General features: G+C 38.4%; 1 long non-coding RNA gene across 1 annotated transcript; it reads right to left on the bottom strand.

Annotated features, from left to right (window-relative positions):
- Nucleotides 1-151: 151 nt before the first annotated feature.
- On the bottom strand, nt 152-15,825 carry LOC102982816 (uncharacterized). The gene is made up of 5 exons (XR_008617368.1): nt 15,606-15,825; nt 13,901-13,990; nt 12,340-12,375; nt 617-1,817; nt 152-298 (listed from the first exon to the last, which is right to left on the bottom strand). It is a non-coding gene; the product is annotated as an uncharacterized lncRNA (long non-coding RNA).
- Between the last annotated feature and the right edge of the window lie 238 nt (nt 15,826-16,063).

Here is a 16,063-nt window from a genome sequence, read left to right on the forward strand (position 1 = left end):
AGACCAGAAGCCATTTCCAAGGCCAAATACCTGTGGGGTAAGAACTAACCATTCCCTATACCTGACATTGTCTTCATGTTTATTTGTTAAGGACCTGCATGTCCAGGTCCTATTCAGAAGCAGGGATTAGGAAAGCTAAAAGTCTACTTGCATTTTAATCTGATTTCACAGATGTTAGAGTGTGTTGTCTGGCTTTCCACACTAAAATCCTATGGCTGAAGGTCATCTCTTTCTTTGATGTCAGCATATGGTTCTCTGTGTCTTTCTTTTCATTCAACGTTGCTACGGATCCCCGTGCCTGCAGCAGAAATGAATAATGGGAGTCTTGAGAGCTAGCAGGAGAGAAGAGTAGGGAGGGAGGTAGCTAAGAACAGAACACAACAAAACAAATCGGGAGGGTGGAAGGTGGGTGGTTTAACTACTGGAATCCGAACTCCCACCCAAATCATACCGTCCTATTGCCATGTCCAGGAACTGGCTGTGTGTGTCTGGGGCCATCAGCCTGGCCTCCGGGGGACTGAATCTTATGGAGCCAGAAGCTCATCACCTACCGAGCAGCTCTGGGGGATGGCCCAGCTGCTCACCGCTGCTTTTAGATCTCCCAGTGGATACTCACTAGACAACATGTGAGATCTTTTTCCTTCTGCTGAGTCAACACACATTTCCAGTTCGTCTTCCCAGGGGGTCCCACTGGTGGTCAACAAAATCCTTCCATTTGAATCAACAGGTCCAGTGTTTCTCAACTTTTTTTTTTGTTATCGCCCTGTAAGGAGACTTTTAAGACATTTTTACCTGATGCCCTTTGCCACCATGAAATTCTAATACCACAAATATACTGTATTTCTGTTTAGGTACCCTGGCCATGCAGGCCGTTGAATTACTAAGCTCTTTTTTGTCCCCCAAGAACCAATTTTTACCCCCTTAGGGTGATATCCCTCCTGTTGAGAGTCAAACCCTAGATAATTCTTGTCACCCTTGTCAACTCCAAGAACCCCTCTGTCACCCTAAAGGCTGTTTGCCTTTCTACACAATTATTCAGTTTCTAATTCAAGAAATCTTAATAGTTGTACATTTAATACTCTCATGCATTCTTTTCACTCTTGTATCTGTCCTGAAAACAATTTTATTCTATGTAAAACTTTGCTTAGGTTACGTTAAAAAATGCTGTTTGTAAAAGGGGAACAGTCCATCCTTACAGGGACAGTTAGAGTCTGAAGCACTCTGGCACCAGCAGCTTCAGAGATGAATTTCTATGGTGTGTCCACAGCCATCGCCAGCAGGCTTCGGGCAGATCTTGAGGCTGACCAAGTGTGCCTTTGCTGTTATCCCACTTCTCTCTCTCACTTCCTGGTTCCCCCACCTGCACACACTCTCTAAGAAACCCAGGAATATCCAGGATTCCCCCTTCGAAAGAGAACCCAGGCCTCTGCCCGCCGCAGGCTGCCGACCTCCCACATCAGCCCTCCCCACGCACCACCGCTACACTCAGCTAAATATTAGAACATTACACCAACTCAACTAATTCAGAATAAAATGGAACTAATAGGATTACCTCTGTCAGATGGTTTACATTTCAGAAGAGAAGCTGGCTGATCAAAATACTCTCCAATTAGACACATAAACCCCGAGAAGCCTCAGATCAAATTAAAGTTCACGTTCTCTCAGCTGTCTCCCTCACAATCCCAGAACCTGGTTGGCTCTTCTGAAAGGTCTTATCCCTGCAATGTCTTGGCAGAGCCGAGAAAGTCCATCCGTCCATCCAGCCATCTCGCAAATAAATACTGAACACCTACTTCATGCCAGGCACTGTGGGGCTGCTAGGAATACGATGGTTAGTGTCAAGTCTGGGATTGTATTTTAGCCCACTCACAAGTTATTTAATAAGTCAGACACTGTTTCATGGATGCTAGCGTGAGACCTGAGACTCCTGGGTCAGAGACACAGTACTTTATTATTCACAGAACAACAAATAGCCAATGGTGAATAAAGAGGTTTCAATAAGGAGATTACAGTCAAACTGTTGAATGTTTTTTTAAGTCAAAGTAATAAGGTTAGTCCTGAAAAATGCCCGAGGATTTAGTGACATACAGTTTATGGGTCACCTTAGTAACAGCTGTTTTGTTAAATTGACAGCAGGGAAGCCACTGGAGTGGGCTGAGAAGTAACTGGAAAATGAGAATCTCTTTCAAGAAATATCATGTGAAGCAGAAAATATAAGACAGTAGCTCAAAGGGGATATGGAATCTAGGGAGGGTTCCCTTGTCCAACGTAAGATGAGAAGGAGCTAAATGTTCATGGAAAAGACGTAATTGGGAGGGAGAGGTGAGTACAGAAGAGAGAAGGAGTAAATGAGAATGCAAGGTTCCTCAGAAGGTGAGGAGGCTGGGATCTCCAGCACAGGTGAGAGACTGACCGTCGTACAGGAAGAAGGGCTGTGCCATTTCAAGAGTAAGAGAGGAGAAGACAGTGCAGACTAGATGGGCCTGTGAGGCTAGGGGTAAGGTGTTGATGCCACTACCAACATCCAGCGTTAATGCAAGATTTTACTGTTAAATAATTATCTCTTCGGGAAATCAGAAAGCAAAAACAGAGTTAAACATATTTATTCTAAACGTGGAAACATTTTTCAGGAGGATTTTTGCACACTTCAATTCCTTTTGTGTTCAGGAAAAAAAAAAGGTATTAAGTAAGAAGCATTTGCAGTCTTCTCCCAATTCCCTCTCCTCAGGAGGAAGGCTCCAGGGCCTATCACCACTGAACAGAAGGAAAGACATGAGGGACACCAAGAGATTATTATTATCATTATGGCAAATTCCTACAGAGGCTGACAATATACCAGACCCTCTTCTAATCGTTTATAGATACTCATTGTTTCTTTACTCCTTAACGATAACCATAGGAGGAAACTGAGCTACAGAGAGTTTAAAGTAACTTGCCCAAGGTCACACAATAAGTGAGATGGCAGATATTCTAACAGACAGTCTGGCTCCAGAGTTTGTATGTTTAACCACTTACGCTAAGCTGTGGCTATTAACAAGTACATAATAAAGAGATAACCTGTAGATGAGGAGAGACAAGGGGCCCTGAGTGGGAGAGATGTGAGAGACAATCTGGGGGAGATAACAGAGAGGGAGGAAGAAGAAATGAAAAGAAAAATGAGACACTGAGAGAACTGGGGAAAGTGTTTCCATCCTCCCTCCAAGTTTTATTACAAAAGATTTCAAACCTACAGAAAACTTGACATAATACAATGAACATTCATATCCTACATGTATTAACATGGCACCATATTTAACGTTCTATATTTTCCACATATTTTTTCTTTTTGTATAGCATTTGAAAGTTGCTATACAACTTTCAAATGAGACTTTATCTCAATATTTTAGCATGCATCTCCTAAGAAAATAGGCAATCTCCTACAAACCTAAGTTTATGATGTATTTGTAAATATTTCATTCTCATATATAGGTCTGAAGAGTAATTAAAAATAAAATTGTCAATTATACCGCAAGAAAGCTGAAATTTAAAAGAAAAGAAAATCAGTAAGAAAAGAAAATCAGGGTTAGGCTCTGAACTAAGGGCTTTTCTAGATACTTTATCTCATTTAATCCTCATAACAGCCCTAGGAGTTAGGTTGTGGTAATTATTCCCATTTTATAGGTGAAGAAACTGAGGCACTGAGTAGTTAACTTGCTCAGGGTCACACAACAAGCAGAAATGACAGGATGTGAACCTGGGCATTCTGGCTCCAGAACTCAGGCCTTTAACCACCATATCAATAGCATTGTGGAGGTAAGGCACTGCAGAGTACTTTGCCCTGAGCAGTGGAGGAAAGCATTCTGCCCTTACAGGTGGTTCAGTGTAGCCTAATAAAGGAAAAGTTAAGGAAAGTGAAGAAGTACTGAACTTAGAACTTAATCATTTTCTTACAAGTTACTCTAAATAAGGGTGAATCTAAGTTTAGCCCTTTAAAGATTGTTTTAAAGTATGGATTTGGCTAGAAATCCATAGGATCTTGATAAATTGGATTCATTAAACCTCAGGTAAATTTAGGCCATAAGCTACAACATCACTGTTATAGTGCCAATGCTATGAATTTATCATGTATTGGTAAATATGTCACTTTTTTTTTTTTTTTTTTTTTTTGTTGTTGTTGTATGCGGGCCTCCCTCTGTTGTGGCCTCTCCCGTTGCGGAGCACAAGCTCAGCGGCCATGGCTCACGGGCCCAGCCGCTCCGCAGCATGTGGGATCCTCCCAGACCGGGGCGCGAACCCGGTTCCCCCGCATCGGCAGGCGGACGCGCAACCACTGCGCCACCAGGGAAGCCCCAAATATGTCACTTTTTATACATAAACCTGAAATGTAATTTTAAAACAAAATCAATATAATTTTTATTAAAACCAACCCCGATATTACAACTTGATTCAGGGGTTATGAAAACAGACTTAAAGCTGCACTCTAGGGCTTCCCTGGTGGCACAGTGGTTAAGAATCTGCCTGCCAATGCAGGGGACACGGGTTCGTGCCCTGGCCCGGGAAGATCTCACATGCCATGGAGCAACTAAGCCTGTGTGCCACAACTACTGAGCCTGAGCTCTAGAGCCCGCAAGCCACAACTACTGAGCCCACGTGCCACAACTACTGAAGCCCGCGTGCCTACAGCCCGTGCTCCTCAACAAGAGAAGCCACAGCAATGAGAAGCCCGTGCACCGCAACGAAGAGCAGCCCCCACTCGCCGCAACTAGAGAAAGCCCGCGCACAGCAACGAAGACCCAACACAGCCAAAAATAAATAGAAAAAAAACCCAAAACTGCACTCTACTGTCAAATATGCGACTGAGCTGTTGTACATATGTGAACAATTTGCCTAATTTGTGCATTAGTACTGTTAGTATATATGGGAGAGTGCTGCAGTAAATGCTCCCTAATAAATTACATTTCCCTCTACCTCTGTGACTTGCATTGGATAATGGTACACTGGCAAACACACGCAAGCAGAAGCCTGAAAAGTACTTGCAGATCGGGGCTTGCCCGCTCTTGCTGCAGAGGAACACTTCCACTACCACGTGAATAACCCCAGGCAAACCTGCTGGAGACACGTGGTCCAGCCAGCAGCCACTCTTATCTCCAGGCATGTGAGTCAGGCAATGCTAGACCAGTCAGCCCCCAGCTGACCCACCTGCTGATTGTAGCTGCACGAACAAGTATAGGCAAGAGCCTAAGTTTCTGATTCACAGAATCGTGAGTTAAGACTGTGGTTTTAAGCCACTAAAATTTTGAGGTGGTTTGTTACTCAGGAAAGCATAATTGAAATAGTACGTAAAAATTAAGGAAGGCTAACTACTGTAATAAAGAGACCCCTAAATACATAATGGCTTAAATACAACAGAAGTTTATCTCCTGCTCATATAAACAGTTCCAAGGAGATTTGAGATTGGTGGCAGGGGCCTCTGTCAGGGACCCAGGCTGTCGGTTTTTGCCATTGTCAACATGTGGTTTCCAAGGTCACTTTAGGCAACATAAACTAAACAGCAGAAGCAGAGCATAGAGGACAGCAAATGGGAAATTTTATTGGGCCTGGCCAAGAAATAGGGCATAACTCTTCTGTTCACCTTTCATAGGTAGAACTCAACCATGTGGCCAAGCCTAACTGCAGTGAAGGAGTCTAGTCATGTGCCTAGCAATAGGAGGAAATGGTTTGATGAACAACTCACAGCTTGATGCTACAGAACTGTGTTGGCTTTTTAGGAAACAAAAATCATGCCTGTCAGGTCCAGCGTGGCAGAGTGGGAAAACAGACTGCGGATTAGAAAGATCTGGGTAGGATTTTGATTTCATACTTATTAACTGTGTAACCTGAGCAAATGTCCTAATCCATGTAAATTCTTATTTCTTCCTCTACAAAACAGGGAAATTACCATCCTCAATGGGTTGTTGTGAGGTTTAAATGTCAAGTACTTGGTAGAGTGTCTGGCACGTGATAGGCATTCAATAAATGGGAGCTGATGGCATTATTATTGTAACTAAATTGAGTAGTGTGAGAAATCAGAGTATGGAGAGAAATAAAGAGTAACATTAAGGTATCTACATAGCAGGAGGACTGTCGTGACAGTTCCAAGTGTAAATCATGAAAGTCTAACAAATCAGTCTTATCACAAAAGGAGGGGATTTATCAGAAGGACAGAAGACAGGGTGTAGCTCTCAACATCAGACAGATCTGCTGAACTGGAACCTTTTCCAGGACTTTGGAGATTAAAACTTCCTTTTTCATGTTATGTAACTTTGTTTCATGCTCTTCAATTACAAATACACCTTTTGCATGTTTCAACAGCCTCCAGAATTGCTTATTTTTTAATGTGTGATAATGTTATTGTGGTTATAAAGAGTCTCTATCTTTTACACATACATATTGAGTACTTAAAGATGAAACTGTATCAAGGTTTTGCTTTAAAATAATGCATTTAAAATACACTTGGGGAAGGAAGGTGGAGAACCACATTGCAGGATTGGCCTTGAGCTGATAATTGCTGAAGTTAGGGGATGGGTACATGGGAGTTCACTATTCTGTTCTCATTACTTTTGTATACATTTGAAAATTTCCACTAAACAAACAAATGAGGGAAAACAAAAGCCCAAGACCCGTCTCATCTTGGCCTAGAGATTCAAGAAGAAAGAGGGATGGACTTGATTGGCCCACCTTACTGTTTTACCTGTGATTTTCTGCTTTGGTGAATACTTTATCTAAAGGGGAAACACTGCTATGCTATGCATTATCATCTACCTGGCTACAGTCTTTCTGGATTTTGAGGGATATGGCTAAAATGATGTATAGAAATCAAGACTTGATAGGCCTAGGTGAACTCAACTACAACCTCTCCTAGACCTACTGATTGCTAGAACACTTCCCCATTCTCCTCACATCCTGTCACCTTAAGAAAAGCAGAGAGCTATTTTGGCAGTGCTTTCCTCAAGCACCATCATGTTTAATGGAGTCTCAGGAGAGAACAGGTTGGAGAAAAAAGCAGGAGAACCACAAAAATTATGGATCTACTTTCTAGTGATGGAAACAATAAGCTTTCAGAATAGTCACACTGTGTATTGAGGGCATCGAATCGAATCAGAATATCCAGTACATAAAAGATCCTCTGGTCAGCAGCACAAAACAAAAGGAGAAAGAGCCTGAGAACTAGTTACTATTTCTTTCTCATAAGATGTATTTTCTGAAGGAAAAAAAAATCACTTTCTCTTTATGACACCCAAGGTGTGCATAGGTTTTGTAATAATGTTCTAGGAAGTGGTTGATCTCATCTGTTACACTGATCACATAAAAAACAAGGACTGGGGGGAAAGATATTGATAACTTTAGAGAAAAAGTCTAGGGATACAGGGAGCAAGAGTTTGTTGGCCACAGTCTAGTACTTGGTCCAAAAGGAAAGAGTGTATTTGGACTATTAAAAAGTTGTATTTTTACAGTTAAAATCATTGCTAATTAGTCTCAAAATCATGTTTTATATCCAAATCAGATTCTTAATTTTCACCAATGTGGCAGATTGTCTTTCCCAAAGATGGATATTACAATATATCCCATTCCACGTGCCTTTTTTGTTGTTGTTGTTCTGTGTAACATTGACGTTTCTTCTATTGGGTAGTGGGGTCTACGTCTTCTCCCTGTGAACCTAGGAAGACCTCTGTGTCCTCCTCGACCAAGAACATACAGTGGAAGTGACTCTATGTGACTTTGAGACAAGTTCACAAGAAACTCATGCACTTCTGCCTTGCTCTCTTGGGACAACTGCCCCTGGAACCAAGCCACCACACTGTGAGGAAGCCAAGCAGCTACGTGGACATGCTGTGTGTAGGTGCTCCGGCAAAGAGCCAACATCAACCACCAAATGTGACTGAGCATTCAGTTGACTCCAGCCCCAACCAGTTGAGAAACTGCCAACACTAGCTAATACTGCATGGAGCAGAGATGAGCTGTCTCTGACAGTCCTAGTCCAAACTGCAGATCTGTGAATAAAATGATTGTCATTATCTTAAGGCACTAAGAGGTGCTTTATAACTGGAAGGATAAATATGACAAATTAAATTAGTAAAGCTTTTGACTTTTTGTACTTGGTGAAACGATAAGTAAAATGTCAAATGAATATGAATAAAATGTAATATTTTGAAGCAATCAGGAGATATAAATTAGATTTTTATGTAGCAGCATAGATCTCAAAAACACACAGTAAAAAATTAATAATCATTAATTTTCAATAATAATCATTGAATGATATACAATGTACATTTATTTACATTTTAAGAATGCACTCAAAGCAATCCTATGCATCTTTCAAAGATTCATAAAAATCTATAGAATCTAAATATATAGAAGGTAGATCTGAAGGACACATATAAATAATAAGGTGTATGTCTTATGGGAGTGGGAATGGGGATAAAGAGAGAAAACATTGTTTTAAAAGAAGAACAACAACAACAAAAAGAGAGTGTTATGTAATTACTAAACTTAATTCACATTTCCTTCTGGCACACAGCTAAAATCTACTTCCTGGCCTCTTAGGTGTAGCCACATGACTGTGTCCTAACCAATGGAATGTAGGCAGAAGTGATAAATGCTGTCTCCAGGCCAGGCCCCTAGAAAAGGAAACAGAGCCTTGGCTACTAATAAAAAGGCTGCACAGTCCCATCTAAATATAAACAATGGTCACAATATGTCAACAAGGATCAGAAAAGTCAGCTTTGTGAACACAGTGGACTGAGACAGAGCACAACCACTCAGGGAGCATGTCTCAAACAAGAGACAGACAAAGACACCGTGCGCCACAAAAGTAATTATATACCTCCTGCTTCTGACATGACTTTTTTTTTTTTTTTTTTGCCAGCAGTAACTCTAGCTCAGCTTTAAATGTACTGCCTCCTAGATAAAATTACCAAGGTACACAATCACTGAATAGCCCCAAGCTCCTGACAGCACCCAAATCACTACCAGCCTCCACTTTTGTTAACCCTTCCTTGAATCACAAGTCCAAAACCTCTTACAAGGATGCCCCTGAGGTCCTCACCTAGCTAAAGAAACCTCACTTTGACCTCAGTTCTGTTCATGGTGGTCTGGCTGGTGAGCTTTGACAACAGTGGAGCTTCCTGAGATCTGTATTAGACCCTTCCCTGACACAAACCATGCTTGACTTAGAAATAGTGTGGAAATCTCAAACTCCTTGAATCTCCAGTCTCAAGGCCGTCCTTGCCAAGACAACTGCAGCTGAATGTGAGTTCCAAATAATTTGTTGAGCTCTTCAAAGTTAGCCTTATATTTGATTCTTGGGACTTTTGAATTCTGATCATCTTGTACTGCTCCTTGGTAAAATTTGGCTGCTAAGCATTTAACTCAGCATTCCTATTATCTGCCCAGTTGTGCACTTTCTTTTTTTTTTTTTCTTGGAGGATAAAGAAAGGGTGGCTTTATTCTTTGCCAGGCAAAGGGGGGAACACAGCAGGCTAGTGCCTCAAAAACTGTGTCCCCACTTTCTTGACAATTACTCCTCTATAAGAGAAAAGCCTATAGAGTGAGGGACACAGACCAGATAAATTGTCAGTGAGGCTGGTTCTGATGGCTGCTAAGTTCAGAACATTTCTTCTCATCAGCCCTGCATCCTTAGAACAAACTCTGCCTTGGGTCACTGTATTACTTGAATCCTTCCTAGCTTCTGGTGGTTGCTGCAATCTTTGGTCTTCCTTAGCTTATAGCTGCAGCCCTCCAATCTCTGCCTCTGTCATTACATGGCCTACTTCCCTCTTCGTGTGTCTCCAAATCTCCCTCTCCTTATAAAGACACCAGGCATTGGATTTCTGGCCCATCTTAACCCAGTATGACCCCATCTTAACTTCACCCTATTTCCAAATAATCTCACATTCACAGGTACCTTGGGGTTTAGACTTCAACATAACTTTCTGGCAGACAATTCAACCCACAACAGTCACCTTTCAAGATATTTTAAGACTTACTTTCTATAGTTGTGTCTTCCTAGATCTGCTTAGTTCTTTTCCTTTTTTAAAACCAGCCCTCAGTTGGCAATCTGGTCCTTGACCAGATTCTGGAGACACGCAGTTGCACAAGCACATAATCAATGCAATAATCCTCATGAGAACTTTTCAGTCTAAATGTGCATTGCCTTCAGGCCAAATATCTTTTCCTTCATGATACCTGCTACATTGCTAAATCATGTACACATCCTTCCAAGTTGCATAATTTCATCAAGGACAATTAGGTATTGCAATGGTCACTTTGGAGAAATCTGACATGAGCAATGCTGTTCATCTGACAGGCACTTTAGCACAAAAAGGAAACAAAATCCCAACTATCCAATGGTCTGTTTCCACATTCCATTTGAAGTGGCATAATGCGGATACTGGTAGACTGCTACATATAAGTTATTTATGCAAATGTAAAATAACTACCTAAAAATTATACAAAGAGATACACTTATTAACACTGTAAATAAATTTAAATGGAATACTAAAAAAATGTTCAAGTAACTCATAAGAAGGTAGGAAAGATCAATGAAAAACAAAAAGAACAAAGAGAATACAAACTAGCAGACTTAAATCCTAACATACAAAAATTACATTAAATGTAAGTAGTCTATACACGATTTAAAAGAAACTGACCCAATAGATAAGGTATTTTTCTATCTACAAGAAAGAGATGAGACAAATTACCAACCTCATGAATGAAAGAAAAAATATCACTACAGACTCAGCAGACATTAAAAAGATAATAAGGGAAAACAACTCTATGCCCATAAATTCGACAACTTGGATAAAATCAACAAATTCCTCAAAAGCTACAACTCTCCAAACTCACCCCAAATGAAATAGATAACCTAAATAGTTTTGTAAATACTAAAGAAATTGAATCCACAATATAAAACCTTTTGATAAAGAAATCTCTGGGCCAGATGGTTTCATTGCTTAACTGTATCAAACACTGAAAGAATACATAACAGCAATTTTACACCATTTCTTCCAGGAAACAGAAGAGAGGAAAGCACTTAAAATTGAGTTTTACAGGTTTGCAAGATACAAGATTCACATACAAAAATCAATTGAATTTCTATATACTAGCAACAAACATATCAAAAATGAAATTAAAAACACAAAACCACTTATAATTGCTCCACAAAAAAAAGAGAAATGCTACAGTCTAAATCCAACAAAAGATGCACAGGATTAGCATGAAGAAAATTACAAGACTCTGATGAATATATTTTTAAAGACCTAAATAGAGAAATCTACTGTGTTTATGGATTGAAAAATGACTTAACACATTAAAGATGTCAAGTCTCCCCCAATTGATCTACAGGCTTAATGCAATTTTTATCAAAATCTCAGAAGCATTTTTTGTAGACATAGAGAAGCTTTCTAAATTTATATGGAAATATAAAAACAAAACAAAACAAAAAATTTCAGAAAGAGGGGGACTTCCCTGGTGGCGCAGTGGTTAAGACTCCACGCTCCCAATGCAGGGGGCCCGGATTCAATCCCTGGCCAGGGAACTAGATCCCACATGCATGCTGCAACTAAGAGTTCGCATGCCACAACTAAGGAGCCCATGTGCTGCAACTAAGATCCGGTGCAACTAAATAAATAATTTTAAAATTTATATATATAAAAAAAAGACAATGTAGTATTCGTAGAGGGACAGAAGAGAAAAGAGTACCAGAAATAACCCACCAAGTACAGATTTTGACAAAAGGGCAAAAGCAAGTCAAAGGAGAAAAAAATGGCTTTTCAATAAATGGTGTTAGAATAACCGTACATTTTTAGGCTTCAACATAAACCTCACATCTGACACAAAAATTAACTCAAGATGGATCATAGATATAAATGTGAAAAGTGAAATCATGCATCTTTTAAAAGACAACATAGGAAAGAATCGTATGGGTTAGGCACAGTTCTTAGCCATGACACCAAAATCATGATCATAAAAGAAAAATACCAACAAATTGTTTTTTATCAATACCAAATCCTTTTGCTATGAGAAAGACCCTGTTAAGAGGATGAAAATACAAGATATGAACTAGGAGATACATCGGTAATTCACAGTTCTCAAGTGAGACCTATTTTCATAATATATAAGGAATTCTCTAAATACAAGAGTAGAAAACAAAAAATTCAATTAGAAACCTACTAGAATGGCATGAAAAAATCCACAATACCAACTGCTACCGAGGATATAGAGCAACTGGATCTCTCATACATTGCTGGTGGGAATATGAAATGATACATCTACTTTGGAAAAAAGTTTGGCAGTTTCTTATTAAGTTAAACATAGACTTACCATAAGAATCAGCAATCATACTCCTGGGTATTTATCCTAGAGAAATGAAAACACAAAAATCTGTCCACACAAAAATCTGTACATGAATGTTTATAGCAGCTTTATTCATAATCTGAACTCTGGAAACAATCAAAATGTCCTACAAAAAGTGAATGGATCAACTGTGGTACATCCATACAATGGAATACTACTCATCAATAAAAAGGAATACTACTCATCAATAAAAAGGAAGGAACTATTGATACCTGCAATACATTGAAAGGATCTCAAGGTTATTATCCTGAGTAAAAAGAGCCAATTTCAAAAGGTTATACACTGTATGATTCCATTTATAGAAATTATAAATTTCCATTCTGAAATGACAAAATTATAGTGAGAAAGAACAGATCAGTGGTTGCCAGTGGTTACAACTATGGAGAAGGTATGATTATGAAAACGTTAGCATGAGAGAATTTCTTTGTGGCGATGGGAAAGTTGTATATCCTGATTGTTGTGGTAGGTATAGGAATCTATATATGTGATAAAATGTCACAGAACTATACATTTTTAAAAAAAGAATGCATGTAAAACTTGGTAAAAATTGAATAAGTCTGTAGTTAGTTAAAAGCACTGTACCACTGTCAACTTCTTGTTTTTGATAAGGAACTATGGTTATATAAGGTCTTACCACTGGGCCATCTGAGGAATTCTGGGTGAAGATACACAGGAATTCTCGGTCCTATTTTTTGCAATTCTTTGTGAGTATAAAGTTACTTTAAAATACAGCTAAAAATTGGTAGGAGAGGCTTCTAAATACAGTCCAGATTCTAAAATTTCCCTAAAAGACTCTTTCCCTAGACCAATAAAATGTAAAAAAATTAAAAATCTGCCTCACTTGTGGATTCACCTAAACCCTGTTCTGCACTTTCCAGTTTTTTATCTTGCCTTTCTTTTCTCTCCTTTTCCATCTTTGGAATGATCCATAATTCAGAGTCCCTTAAAATTGCAACCTCTATATGAAGAAGTCCCTAATATGTCAACTTCTAATCCTGGTTATATTCAGATCATTGTGCCATCAGTAAGGACTTCCCAAGTCCTGTCCTGGCCCATATACTCCAAACTTTCTTGACCTCATTCAAGCAGTTCTTTCCATCGATGGGTCTAGGAGATGCAAAAACTTGACACTGTAAACCACTGGAAAATTCTCCCATTCTAGCCCAAAAGAGGAAGAACGAGAAGCCTCTAGGCGATCATAAAGGAGACCCAAGGGAAACTGTAGCATCCAAATCCCAATGATTCCCTTAGGCCAAAAAGATGATTATCTCTGACAGAAGGATAGAAACAAACCTTTCAAATGGACGAAGGATAGAAACAAACCTTTCAAATGGACACAGGTTGTACTATAAATCCTACAACTCTTTCTATAAATATAAAATTATACTTTTCAGAATTACATAATTACCAGGTAGTAGGTTAACTTTTCCCATCTCATCTGCCTATAGCTGGCTCCCTCCTCCTCCACCTCTTTTCCCTAGGAATTATTTTTTAAAAATTAATCAAAAACTTATCTGTTGTTACTCACATATTCATCCAGTCCAGATAAAATTCGAGTAAAATTTTTTAAAGTCTCAAGCTTTACACATATTGCCTTTTCAATTTTTTCTTGCTAAAACTAATATAGGAGAAAAAAGTTAATTGTTAGTTTGAGTAATGGCATTAGATGCTAGGCTATCAGATTCAAAAAGCCGGAAAGTTAAAACTTTTGACATAATATAAATTTTTGGTTTACGGATGCAGAGTTTCATCGTATATCAGAAACAAAGAGTTATACTAGAAAAGAGTTCACGTAATATTCCTGATCATATCCCTCTGAACAAATTGGAATGACTTTAGTTTAAAAACAGCTCTCGGTCTTCTCACTGATGTACCATCACATAAAAATCATCTTAGTGCAAAGTACTGGTTTGTATAAGACTTGGATTTAATGTTTTTATGATTTGAACTTTTCTAAATCGCTTGCATTTTAGATCAAGTTGATTTAGTCATGTGTAATTCTTATTATGCTACAAACCATAAAGACTTAATGTGTACACTTAAATTGCAGTTTCCCAATCCATAGTTAACTTTGTTAATAACTTAGGTTAATATTAAATTGAGCTAAATTAATAAACAATCTTTGGATACCTTGACAATTTCTAAGAAAAAGATACAAAATGCTGGTCACGTAATATGGTTTTAATTTACGCTTGTTTCCTATTTTTAAAATTATAGAATGACTAAAGAGTAAGTGCAGATGCCTTGGAAAATATTTATTTTTGAAAAATCTTAAAATCTATAAAAGATACAAAATGTGCAGCCATACATGGAGAAAAAAATTTAAACACTTTTTGGTTTTATGTATTCTAGTTCTGTGTTTGGAGGAAATAAAATGAGTTATTTTGGTTAAGGCAGTAACTAATAAAATGGTTGAGACTATATTATAGTATAGTAACAAAATAATACATCTTATACACATCAGATAAGGAATATGGTTTAACCATTTATCATTGAAACTGTTCATTTTACTAAGATGGTAAATTCAATATAATAGGTAATCCTATTTTAAAGCAGAACTAAAACTTTAATTACATGTTCACATATGTCTTAACAAATATTTAGGAAGGCTTTAGAAAGTTGCATTAATGAAAGGCAGACAGAGCCTTCACTGTGAATCATTATTTGGGTGATAGAACATAAGAATCAAATTAAAATTAGAGTTTTCTTTCTGTAAAATGACCCAACTTATTTTGTGCCCAGATAGCAATTTCTTCTTAAAGATAAAAATATTGTGAAATCTGTGTTTTTGGCATACTCTTAAGAAATTTTTTCAAAAAGAAGGAACTTTGTGTTAAAGTTTCTTATAATCGTCACTTATTGCTGCTGTTTTTACATTGTCAACTTGTAAAAGCTGCAGTTAGATACTTCTTACTATGTTTCTATCTTGTCTCCTTGTCAATCTTTATTTTTGCCTTTCCCAATTTAAGAATACTAAAACTTCCAATGTGTCTTTTACAACTCAGTGTTTTTTGAGTACCCTGTAATGGTTACAAGGTAACTTGTGATTTGCTTCTTCACATCATAAAAGGAAGAAAAATAGAAATAATTTGTTTGGTAATTTGAATTTTAACTAACTTAAAAGTATTTTGAGAGCTCTCTTTAGTTTCCAAAACTAGGGCTAAAAGAACAAAAACTTACAAATCGTAAGAGAAATTTTAAGTGTTTTAATATCAGAGAAAAATTATCAATACCTTTGAGTCCTGATGAAATCGACCTTTCCAGGAGATCTTAAGCTCGAGTCTTAACAATCCTCTAGGAGCAGATGATCTTCAGAGGAAGACTGCCAACCCGAGGTCCTCAGATCAAAGAGATGATGACAAAGTAGACAGCCTCCACCCAACATGGCGGAATAAGATTAATTTCCTGATAGCTCAGATTTTCTTCTTTTACTGCTAATCTTGTTACCGTACTTTGGTGCCCCCTAGCCATCACCTAATGTCTTCACAGAATGCTTTCACAATTCTCACTGCTGTATTTTCATTCTCCCACTGTCTCTGCAGTATAAGAAAAGGCAAAACCCCTCGTGTGTTCTTCTCAGTCCAGTTATTGCTCTACATCTGATTGACTGCTAGATTATTTTCATCCCCAACCTGACCTCACTGACAAAAATTTAAAGTGACAGCTGTTACTTTATATGCATCGGATGGCA

Source organism: Physeter macrocephalus, chromosome 5 (genome assembly GCF_002837175.3).
Source record: "Physeter macrocephalus isolate SW-GA chromosome 5, ASM283717v5, whole genome shotgun sequence".
In the NCBI taxonomy this organism is placed as follows: Eukaryota; Metazoa; Chordata; class Mammalia; order Artiodactyla; family Physeteridae; genus Physeter; species Physeter macrocephalus.